Source organism: Trematomus bernacchii, unplaced genomic scaffold (genome assembly GCF_902827165.1).
Source record: "Trematomus bernacchii unplaced genomic scaffold, fTreBer1.1, whole genome shotgun sequence".
NCBI lineage: Eukaryota > Metazoa > Chordata > Actinopteri > Perciformes > Nototheniidae > Trematomus > Trematomus bernacchii.
In genome coordinates, this window is record NW_022987429.1 from 2,645,707 (window position 1) to 2,658,735 (window position 13,029).

At 40.8% G+C, this 13,029-nt stretch overlaps 1 long non-coding RNA gene across 1 annotated transcript; it reads left to right on the top strand.

The window, feature by feature from the left end:
- The first annotated feature begins 388 nt into the window (after window positions 1-388).
- On the top strand, window positions 389-2,367 carry LOC117490977. Its single transcript, XR_004556718.1, has 4 exons — window positions 389-483; window positions 1,628-1,685; window positions 1,766-1,793; window positions 2,328-2,367. It is a non-coding gene; the product is annotated as an uncharacterized LOC117490977 (long non-coding RNA).
- Window positions 2,368-13,029: the final 10,662 nt, after the last annotated feature.

The window sequence follows — 13,029 nt, forward strand, 5'->3', positions numbered from 1 at the left end:
TGTATGTATTTACATCAATATCTTTTAAAAAATAAATAGAATCTGCTAATATTTATGGATAATATTAGGAATAGTGTGAACAGCTAGTTTACTTGTTAACATATACATGTTAGGCTGTTGCCTTGGTTAAAGAGCCTGTTGCTGTTGTGTATTGCTTTGAATTATTTAAAACAAATATTATCTTCTTAAACAGGTATGGTAGTCAGGAGCATCACTTCCTAATGTTTATTGATATATTTAGAGGGAGGGGATGGCAAGGAATGCTTCAAAATTTCGATTAGATTAATATCTACCATTTTTTTTAATTCATGGTGGTTTAAGTAATCTAAATGACTAATGTCATCTTTATGACTTAACACTGGAATCGTTTTTTTATCCCCCAGCAATATCTGACTTGAAGCAAATAAGCGCGAAAAAAAGGCGCCCTCAAGAGGAAGTCAGTTGGAAGGATTGTCGGTGGAAAACTGCAAAAGTCGAGTCGCGGTAAGTTTTAAATGAAATGATAAATATGACTTTATGCTGGCAATCGGTATCACTAAGCTATATTCTCATTCTCAGTGGAGCTAACTCCAGTTAAGCTATATTCTCAGTTGGAGCTTGTCACGATCTGTCTGTGTTGTGTTTTGTCTTGTCTTTTTCTGTCTCTGGTTCCTGTTTTGTTTTGAAATGTTTTCCTCCTTGTGTCTTCTCTGTTCCTTCTTCCTGTGTTTGCCTTCCTGTCTTAGTTTCCCTGGTGTGTCTGATTGTTTGATTGTGTTCACCTGTTGCCCTTGTGTTTCTGCCTCCCTTACCCCAGCTGTGTCTCGTCTTGTGATTACCCCTCCCTGTATTTAGTCTTGTCTCTTCCTGTGTTCCCCTGTCGGTTCATTGTTGGTTTTTCCTGTCTTCCTCCATGTCAGTCTTGTTTGTTTCTCCTGTCTCCCACCATGTTGGTCACGGTCAGTTTTCTATAGAACCTATGTGTTTCATGCCATGCTATTGTTAAGCTTTAAGAATAAAGCTCGTTTTTGTTTCAAGACCGTTTACCTTTTCTGATAGTCTGCATTTGGGTCCTACCCTTCCACGCATCCTTACAGAGCTAACTCCAGTTAAGATAATATTCTCAGTTGGAGCTAACTCCAGTTAAGATAATATTCTCAGTTGTTATGCCGTGATATTTGCTACAAACTGAAAATCCAACAGGTAGCCTACTGAAGTAAAGAGAGTCCCTTAACACGACAATAATTGTTTATCCCCCAGAAATATGTGTAATTCTGTGAATGTAAAACCCACACACCTCAAACTTTAATTATTCCTGTGTTATTTTCCAAAGATAATGTACACTTTTTAATATTGTAGTTAATCTCCTGTTAGCAGTTTGTTTAAATGTATCAGTCATATTGTTTTTTGTTTTGTAGAAGCGCACCATTTATTGATTTGTTGTAAAAACGAATCGGAACTGAACTTGATCACAATAATAGATACAATTCATACCAATTTTGGGAGGGAGTAAGGCATCACATGTTTTTATGTGTAGGAAGTTGTTAAATTATAGCAAAAACCCTGTTACACATTTTGTTTTTGTCTTGTAATTTGTTTGTATCATGATGTTTTTGAACTTAACAGTAATATTCACACTATGTTACAGAAATTTGAAAGTGGGCAGAAAATAGTGGTTGAGTGGCAAGTGCACTATCACCATTAAGGTAAGCTGCTTCCATGTGATACATTTTGCTAAACTATATGAAGTATCAATGTTAAATGTTGTTTCTTCTTTCTTTTTCAGAGTAACTGGCTGTTGACAACCTATACAGGTTGGCTAATTCTCTAATAATTATATAGTCTTACATGCAGTATATTGTATGTTTTTTAAATGACATTTAACACTAGAACCGCCAACGGGTAAATTTGTGAAAAAACTTTGGGTTTGTGTCATGCATTACTGATTGAGATCACTCAGATCCGCCATTCAGTATCCCCATTGGATCTCCAACGTTTACTATCATACGTCACGTTCACAGTGAAAAGTCTGCCAACTCGCGCCGAGTAAATTGCACAGACAGCAGCTAGTAAGATTGATTTCAGCAGCCGCTTGTCTGGAAATGCCGAAGACTAGAAACGGTTTTGAAAACTTTTGTCACGTAGTGATCGTCTTCTCAATAAAACATCTTTGCTGATGTCTTCTGGCCAATCAGAATCAAGATAATGGCGTGGTGTTGTTGGAGGAAGTCCCGACGGAGAATACTTTTGCTGTAGAACTACTCTTTATACATCCATGGATACAACATTCAACGTAATGAAATAAGACCCCATGGTTTGATGATTGATAGGTGTGTGCCTTTGTGCAGGTGTGTTGCAGGTCTTACGATGGGGTGGAGCTGAAGAGGCTAATCAGCGCGATCACGGACACCTCCGGAGCCGAGGTGCTATTATGCCCAGCTGCCCGGAGTCACACGGCGGGCCTGTCTCTCTCCAAAGCGGCTCGGCGATCCTCTCGACCACCTATCTCTGCATTTACCACAATAAATGTGCCGTGGTTTTGTAAACTCATGTATGTCTCCTTGTCTTTCCGTTGTGGCCTACGAGCCGGTCATAACAAAGAATAAGTTATTTTTACCTGTAATAAACTACTACTGTTTGATGAGAAATCAAATCATGGTTTGCTATATATGAATGATATGTTATAGGAGCAAATAATTCAGGGAAGAAAGGATAGGCCTACTAAGTATTTCCATTAAACTTTATTTTTAGAAATGTACAAAATGAACATAAATATACATATATACACGGTATATCATCCATTCCTCCCCGCATCTTGCCTGGGCGCAGCCAGTGCTTTTTAGGACGAGGCCTCAGTGTGGTAGTCCGGTCCCCGTCATGTATTGTCCGCCAGGATCTGGCTGGACGAAATCAAATGCAAATCACAAAATATTAGAGAAACTTAGTTGTTTTAGATTCGTTAGTAGTAGTGGTAGGAGTGTGGATCTATCTAATGAACAGCTTGCCAGCTAATATGCTAACCTAGCTTTCTTGTTTACTTTGGTAGCTAACACGATATGAACGCTGGCTCGGAGGAACGGCAACTATAATGTAGTGTAATAAAACTAAGAACAAAAGCTAGTGGTTCATATTAGGCTAGCAATAACGTGTTTATAATTGCAATCTTATATGGGTATTCTGCTACGTTCGGTCATACATTGTAACTTGCATGAATACATTGTTTTGCGCTAGCACAGGGGTCGGCAACAGGCGGACCGCGGTCCGGATCCGGACCCAGACGCCGACCTATACGGACCCGGACCTATAATCAATACATTAATAGGGGATTTCAATTTTGACGGGGCGATTCTATTTTAACCGCTGCCGACAGGGGGCGAAAGAGACGAGTGAGCGATACAGGGAGAGAAACACAGAAGAAGAGACGAGAGCGCGGCAGAGAGAAGCGGAGAGGAAAGTGAGTAAAGAGAATAGTTAGCGATACAGGGAGAGAAGCAGAGAGGAGAGTGAACAGGCGTGTTAGCGGCAGACAGGGAGAGACAAATAATGACACATGGCGCTCTCCAAGAAGAGGAAAGTGGACAGTGAGAACAGAGCTTTTAACCCTGAGTGGACGGACTCATTCATGTTCATCCTGCCCACTGGGAGCACAGAACCAGTGTGTCTCATTTGTTCATTGACCGTGGCGCTTAAGCAGAATACAAAAATCAAGTAACTGTACTCAGCTCGCGTTATATTTGAAAAACGAGTAATCTGATTACAGTTACTTTCGTAAACCTGAAGTGAATACATTTTGGAATACTTATGGGAATTATTGGTGGAAAAGTTTCCTCATAAAATGTAATAGTCATTACCAGCAGAACTGTGTGCACACTGCACAGCGCTGCAGCGTGTCTGTGAGGCCCCGCCCCCGCACGCAGATCAGAGAGAGAGATCTCTTTTAAAATATATTGAAAGTTAGAAACGGAGATGGTTCGATAAAATGTGCAAGATAGCATTTCTTTATTGTCGAAATGATGACATTTCATAACGGGATCAAATCAAAGTGAATGGCCTGCTGCTGCTGAATGCATGGGGCAAGTGACTGGAAACAGTTTTAAAAGTTATTACGTCGTTTCAGATAATAAATAATAATGATAATTCATTCTATTTAGGGGCGCCTTTCAAAGCACCCAAGGACACCTGACAATTCATAACATATTCTAAGGAAAGGTTTAAGAGAGTACAAATAATGCAGTCCGGGTGATGTTTTTTATTTGGGTAGCAGATGAGAGGGAGCTGTCCAGAATGACACCAAGATGTTGTGTTTGAGTTGTGCTCTTGATAAGCCATTAAAACAGTAAAATAAGTGTCTCCTGTTCACCAAAACATACCCATCTGTTATGGAAAAATAAAGTATTCCAAAAGTATTCTAAAAGTAATCTGAATACGTTACTTTTTTAAGACACGTAACTGTAACTGTATTCGGATTACTTTCAGAATATCAGTATTCAGTAACCGATTACATTTACAAAGTAACCCTCCCAACCCTGATTAAAAGTGCCAAAACGCCACTATGAGACAAAACACAAAGTGTTTGACCAAACATTCCCTCTCAAGTCAGAACTGAGGTCACAAAAAATAAGCAGTCTCAGAGCCCAATATGATCAGTCCACCAGGATCAAAATTAAAACTAAATATCGTTCCAGCGCAGGCTAACCGAGGCTAACCAATGAGCACCTGCATGTGTGTATGAGAATGGCCCTGACACCATTTCAGCCCAGATTTAAACTCCGGGCAGGACAAGCTCAAGCTCAATTCTCGCACTGAATTAAAGAAAAGTGAGTGAGGGACTGCAATATAAGAGGGAAAGAAAGAGAAACTTTAAAACTGTTCAATTGTTATGATGTGTAAAGACTGATATTGTTCTATAATAGTCTGAAACTGTTAAGTCATGATGTGAAACGGTTAACAAAGCTATTTTATTTATTTCTCTATTTTATTTTTAAATGCAGCCCGAGAGGAACATTACACATATCCACAGTATTTACTGTATATCTGTATAGTTCAATGTTCATTGACAATAAATATTGTTGTTTTTGAATTGTACTTTCTTTATTTGATTGGCAGTCGGTTGTTGATGACATGCAGACGTTGATAAAGCTACAGGCTACTTCAATATATATCACACTAATTCATAAAGCAACTTAGACATTTTGATGTTCCGGACCTTTGCATGGGGAGATTTTCTCTAACTGGACCTCGTTGAATTTTAGTTGAATACCCCTGCGCTAGCATCAGTGGCGGCCAGTGGTCTTTTTTTTTGGTGGGGCTCTTGATGTACCGTAAGTGACCTACCCGGGGGGTCCGGGGGGTTTCCCCCCGGAAATTTTTTTCGAGAAATGACCCCTTAAATGATGACTTCTGGTGATGTTAGAGGGGGGGGGAAAGGAGAAATCGAGGCTTAAAAATATGAGAAGACTGATCAATACCTCCATAATCTTCAGTGTGGAAAATATTATTTATCAACCTGAACATCTACTACTTTACCAGGAATTTGTGTTCTCAGAACTGGTCTGTTTTTTTCTTTCTTAAAACTGTTCATGTTTTATGAACCAACACCTTCACCAAGTAGCTTTACAGTGAACTGCATGTGAGATATAAAATTAATAGCATCTTTTCAGTAGCATTAATTATAAATATTTAAGTGGTTCAATACAAGTCACTACAGCATTTCAAACTGAACTGTGAATAAATGCAATTTAAAAAAAATAACCACAGCACAAAATGTCATAAATTGTGTTTTTTCTTTGTTTCTCTGAGGATTATTTACAAACAGGCTTATTTACATATAGCAATAACTCAGAAATGAAAAAGCTACATCGTCTAACACGAACAACCAGTTAGCATAATGATAATATATGTGTTATGTACAATGTAACTGGCAAGGCTAGAGCAAGAAAGAACATAAAGTTTGCAAAAGGTTTAAATAACTTCAAGTATCTGTCTTCAGATTACGTGGAGGTTTTAGTCCGATGGGAAGCAGATTTTAAGCGACACCGAAGATAAACCAAAAATGTGGTGGAGCTGCAAACCGTGTAGTGTTGCTGGGACAGAACAGGAGCTATAACTGTTGGAAAATACATCACAGACAATGCAACAAACGTGGAGACAGAACAATCACTTCTGTGATAAATGCCCACTTATTAATAAACTTCTAACAACCATGGGAAACCTCCTCTCTACATATAAAGTGATATCCAAGCATGGGAAACAAAAGACAGCATTTACCTGTTTGCATCCAGCTAGCCAAGCCTTTCTTGTGTACCAGCTACTTGTGAAGCCTCGTGTATAAATGTTGTCTTTTTCACGAGATTGCTGCGATATATTCAAATCGGGTTGGTCCGGTGCAAGGTCTTTAAGCAACAATTTATCTGCCAAACTTCTCCTTTCGAAAGGATTGGAGATTAGCTCTTGAACAGAATTAGGCGCGGACCGAGGTCCGGAGACTCCACCTGCACACGAAGCCATCCTCATCAACTACTGCGTCAACCGGATACGAGTCACTGTCCAAACTACTCACAGACTGCACTGGGCGCTGACATTGGCGCCCGGTGACCGTCATCTTTGACGACGCTGATTGGCTGAAATTATATTTTCGCGGCATAGTTTACACGTTACAGATAGCAACAGTCAGCTGCTGGTGGCTGCTGCTGCACTGGTTGAAGGCTCCTCTCTTAGCGCCCAGACGAGAGAAGGTGCATGGGCAAGGCCAGGCAGGAAACATGTGACTTATCAGTAACTTTAGACATCGTAACACAATTTTAAACGAGATTTTATTGTAGATTATACATTTTACTGATACCAATTATATAATATTTACCTTGTTCATTAAAAATAAAAATAAAAACATATATATTTTTTTAAACATATATATTTTTTTTTATTTTAATTTTAATTTTTTTTTTTTTTTTTTTTTTCAATATGGGAAGAGGTGGGGCGGCGCCCCTAGCGCCCCTATGGACCGGCCGCCACTGGCTAGCATGTATAGCTAGCCTCGTTAGCTATACATGCAGTATGTACATGTACTGTCACAATGTACGGTAAATCACCCGGTGTGTGTGACTGCAGACATTCTCCTGCCATGACAAACATGTAAGGCCATCTGCTGACATTGTAGTTGATATATTTAAACGCTAGCAACGTAGCATAACATAAATGTTTTTCCGAGCAAACCCATGTCTAGCTCCGTTGGTTAGATCGGTAGCAAACACGCTACGCCAGCTATAATGTAATTACGTTTCGCGACTGACCGCACGGCAAATCACCCGGAGTATACTGTCAATAGGTATTTTGTGTGTGAATGCAGACATTCTCCTGCTATGAGATACATGTATGCAAGGCCATCTGCTGATATTAGAGTTGATATATGGAAACGCTAGCAACTTAGTTAGCACAGTTAGCACTGTGTCAATGGCTTAGCAGTCCCACACAGTTTACACATTTAAACAGTCTTGTTTGATAAATACACAAATAACAATGCAAACTTACAGGTTGTGTACCCGAATCTTCCCCTGCTCCAAACGGTCCAAACAAACTAGGAATAGCATCGTCCTTCAGTTTCAAATGCTGTGCATATCCGGCCTCAAACTGGGCAATGTTTTGGAAGCTTTCGTCTGTGAAATGCCGGTTCTTCGAACCTCTGAAGGAACAGTGTTAAAAAGACATTTCAACCACTGACTTCGTCGTGGTTCTTCCGTCGGTAGGACAAACAGCTCAGATTTCTCCTCACATTTCAGGAAACAGGTCCTTGGCAGTGGCATGACTGGATCGATTGTGAACTGAACCAGAGCTTCCAACAGTAAATGTTAGGCTGGCAGAGGGTGCGGCCAGCGCCGCTGGGTGTGGCCATAGCTTTTCGGGATTGGTCCATTTCGTTCCGGGTACCGCATGACATCATGCGGTACCCGGAAGAATCAAATGGGCAGTGACGTATCTCCAACGAGGCAGGTATTTTCTGTGTTAGAGTTTTACTCGCTACAGGGTGTACTTTGAGGGTTTTGACTCTGCACACCGTTTACATGCATAAAAACCTTCATAACACACAAGGGGACGGGTAATAACCGGAAAAGCATGACATGGGAGCTTTAAACACTTGAACCGCCAGGGGTCGCTGTATACCTAAAACCGCCAACGGGTAAAATGTACCCGCTATTAGAATGCATTGATTTTCAAGGTACAATGTTCTTTTATTTATCATACTAGAACACAGGGTTAAGAGTGAGTTTGATCGCACAGTGATGAAACTTATACCAACAGAATCTGTGGACTCTCAGCTTTCATATGATATCTAGTTTGTGCAGATTGCATGAAGTATAAAAGATCGCTAACGTTAGTTATGTGCAAAGTGTCTCTCTATCTCTCTATCTATCTATCTATCTATCTATCTATCTATCTATCTATCTATCTATCTATCTATCTATGTAGTTATCTATCTATCTATATATATATCTCTATATCTCTATCTCTCTATCTATAAGGAACCGCAGTAAACAACAGGCGTTGCTATAGCAACACGTCATGTTTATGTTTACGCGCGAGATCAATAGGGTGAAAATCACTGCATTTTCTTTAAGGTAAATATTATTATTACTTTATTATAGTTTGATAGGAGCAGAAGTACCTGTTTCTCGCGCACTTCAGCTCCGTGTGGGGTTGAACAATATGCACTGATAATTTCCCCAAGTATTCTCAATAGTAATAATATGAAGACATAACCTAAGTGATATCACAACTGACAACAGCAGCTTCTGAGTCTGGGTGTATACGGTTCCCCGGTGCGTTACAACAAGAAACACATTTTTCTTCCAGTTAAAAAAAAAAAAAAAAAAACATGATGGTGAAGGTGTCTGCTGCAAGGCACTGTCATCACGTGATGCGAGACATGTACGTAGAATGCCATGACATCACGTGATGCAAGGCATGTACGTAGAATGCCATGACATCACGTTATGCAAGGCATGTAGAATGCCATGACATCACGCCATACAAGGCATACATAGAATGGCATGACATCATTAGATGATCAAAGGCACGTAAAGGTAAATAGGCCAGCAAAGGTACACAATTTCCTTCTTATTAGAAAGACTACCGCGACCCTTGTAGCCACATCAGGATCCAACATAGATTATTTTTCGTGTTGGTGGACGAACAGACCATAACCAGAATTACCTTTAACTGCATTGGTTTTAGAATTGTTGTTGTTGTTATTGGAAGGGGTTTGAGCACTATCAGAGACATAATGGAAAGAAATGAGCTGTCTCAAGATACCCAGGATGCCCTTTGCGTTAGAGAAAAAGAGGACCCAAATTGCATGTATATGCCTGAGGAGCCTCCGGGGCCCTCACAAAGGGTTCCTGGTAAAGTGTGTGAACGACTCGTGGCTCTTCGTGTGGAGGAAAAAGCAAGCGTAGCGAAATATTTTGCAGAAAGGGTTCATAAGCAGGAGGAAGTCCTGGTAGACACAATTACATTCCTGCACTCTCATAAAGTGATAAAGAGAGGAGGACATCCCAGTACGAGTCAGGAAACGTCCAATCAAAAGCTCAGCATATTCGACATTCAACCGTGCAATATTACTACAATGTTGAAAACTGAAAAAAATATGGCCGAGATCAGGGATGAGAATGAGAGGGTACATGAGCTGATGGAATCAGTTATAACGTCACTTAAGTTGAAGTTAAGTGAAGTGAGGGAGGAAAGTTCTAGGCATTTAACAAAACTGGAAGATGAGAGATTGGCTTTGAGTGAGACGAATGCCAACATTACTGCTGAACTTGACTCTGTGAGAGCACACAAACAGGCAGGGATAGAACAGTTGAGACAAGCACGGAACGATTTTCAGGATATGGTAGTATTTCGGAATGAGCAAGATAAGAGCCATGCAGATGAGCTGGTTAGACTTCAGTCTCTGACTGTGAAAGAAAACAAGGAAAATGAAATCCTGAAAACAGTTGTGGAAGATCTTCAGAAGCAACTGGAAGAGTCAAGGATGCACATCTTGATTCAGGAGGACCTAGCAACAAAGAAAGAAGGGGACGTTGCTGAAAAGATACACGAGATGGTGGAGTCAGTGACTGCCTCTCATCAGTTGGAGTTAAGAGAAAGTAGTGAGACAAATATTCAAAACACAAGAAAGCTGGAAGATGAGAGATTGGCTTTGAGTGAGACGAATGCCAACATTACTGCTGAACTTGACTCTGTGAGAGCACACAAACAGGCAGGGATAGAACAGTTGAGACAAGCACAGAACGATTTTCAGGATATGGTAGTATTTCAGAATGAGCAAGATAAGAGCCATGCAGATGAGCTGGTTAGACTTCAGTCTCTGACTGTGAAAGAAAACGAGGAAAATGAAATCCTGAAAAAAGTTGTGGAAGATCTTCAGGAGCAACTGGAAGAGTCAAGGATGCACATCTTGATTCAGGAGGACCTAGCAAGAGAAAGTAGTGAGACAAATATTCAAAACACAAGAAAGCTGGAAGATGAGAGATTGGCTTTGAGTGAGACGAATGCCAACATTACTGCTGAACTTGACTCTGTGAGAGCACACAAACAGGCAGGGATAGAACAGTTGAGACAAGCACGGAACGATTTTCAGGATATGGTAGTATTTCGGAATGAGCAAGATAAGAGCCATGCAGATGAGCTGGTTAGACTTCAGTCTCTGACTGTGAAAGAAAACGAGGAAAAGGAAATCCTGAAAAAAGTTGTGGAAGATCTTCAGAAGCAACTGGAAGAGTCAAGGATGCACATCTTGATTCAGGAGGACCTAGCAACAAAGAAAGAAGGGGATATTGCTGAAAAGATACACGAGATGGTGGAGTCAGTGACTGCCTCTCATCAGTTGGAGTTAAGAGAAAGTAGTGAGACAAATATTCAAAACACAAGAAAGCTGGAAGATGAGAGATTGGCTTTGAGTGAGACGAATGCCAACATTACTGCTGAACTTGACTCTGTGAGAGCAGACAAACAGGCAGGGATAGAACAGTTGAGACAAGCACAGAACGATTTTCAGGATATGGTAGTATTTCGGAATGAGCAAGATAAGAGCCATGCAGATGAGCTGGTTAGACTTCAGTCTCTGACTGTGAAAGAAAACGAGGAAAATGAAATCCTGAAAAAAGTTGTGGAAGATCTTCAGGAGCAACGGGAAGAGTCAAGGATGCACATCTTTATTCAGGAGGACCTAGCAAGAGAAAGTAGTGAGACAAATATTCAAAACACAAGAAAGCTGGAAGATGAGAGATTGGCTTTGAGTGAGACGAATGCCAACATTACTGCTGAACTTGACTCTGTGAGAGCACACAAACAGGCAGGGATAGAACAGTTGAGACAAGCACAGAACGATTTTCAGGATATGGTAGTATTTCGGAATGAGCAAGATAAGAGCCATGCAGATGAGCTGGTTAGACTTCAGTCTCTGACTGTGAAAGAAAACGAGGAAAATGAAATCCTGAAAAAAGTTGTGGAAGATCTTCAGGAGCAACTGGAAGAGTCAAGGATGCACATCTTGATTCAGGAGGACCTAGCAAGAGAAAGTAGTGAGACAAATATTCAAAACACAAGAAAGCTGGAAGATGAGAGATTGGCTTTGAGTGAGACGAATGCCAACATTACTGCTGAACTTGACTCTGTGAGAGCACACAAACAGGCAGGGATAGAACAGTTGAGACAAGCACAGAACGATTTTCAGGATATGGTAGTATTTCGGAATGAGCAAGATAAGAGCCATGCAGATGAGCTGGTTAGACTTCAGTCTCTGACTGTGAAAGAAAACGAGGAAAAGGAAATCCTGAAAACAGTTGTGGAAGTTCTTCAGAAGCAACTGGAAGAGTCAAGGATGCACATCTTGATTCAGGAGGACCTAGCAACAAAGAAAGAAGGGGACGTTGCTGAAAAGATACACGAGATGGTGGAGTCAGTGACTGCCTCTCATCAGTTGGAGTTAAGAGAAAGTAGTGAGACAAATATTCAAAACACAAGAAAGCTGGAAGATGAGAGATTGGCTTTGAGTGAGACGAATGCCAACATTACTGCTGAACTTGACTCTGTGAGAGCACACAAACAGGCAGGGATAGAACAGTTGAGACAAGCACAGAACGATTTTCAGGATATGGTAGTATTTCGGAATGAGCGAGATAAGAGCCATGCAGATGAGCTGGTTAGACTTCAGTCTCTGACTGTGAAAGAAAACGAGGAAAATGAAATCCTGAAAAAAGTTGTGGAAGATCTTCAGGAGCAACTGGAAGAGTCAAGGATGCAAATCTTGATTCAGGAGGACCTAACAACAAAGAAAGAAGGGGATATCCCAGAGTCGTCACTTGATGAGGATGAGACCAGAAGTGTGTGGCGTTATGGTTCTAGAGGTGCACTAAGATTTGCTCTGTGTGTCAGCGCTTTAGTGACTGTCACCGGTGGTATCATTGCCGCATCAGTGGATGCCTTCAACCCAGACTGTAACGGCAGCGAGCCAAGCTATTTATGCAGCCTGCTAACGTCATTCTGCGACATCACCCACGAACCCTTCTAAACAGCTTCAGCTCAATTATTTGTTTATAAATATAAATGATCAATATAATGTGAGATTTATTGATCATTTATATTTATAAATGAAGAGGCGGCTTGATGCTCCCAGTCCCAAGCCAGTACGGGTTTACGCCGGGTGCTCCCGTTTTTTTCCCGCAGACACACACATCATAAAAAAAATGACCAGAGTGATGAAGCTCTGCTAAGAGAACTCCTTAAGACCAGAGCGATGAGAGCCTCCCAGAGTCCTCGCTTGCTGAGGCTCGGGGGCCAGAAGTTTGTGGCATTGTTGTGCTTAGGGTCTACTAAAGGTAGCTCTGCAAGTTGGCATCAGCGTTTTGGATGTGACTGTTTTCGCTGTAATCATGGCCGATTATTTGTTTATAAATATATATGATCAATATAATGTGATACTTATGTTTATAAATGAAGAGGCGGCGTGATGTTCCCAAGCCAGTATGGGTTTACCCCGGGTACTCCGTTTTT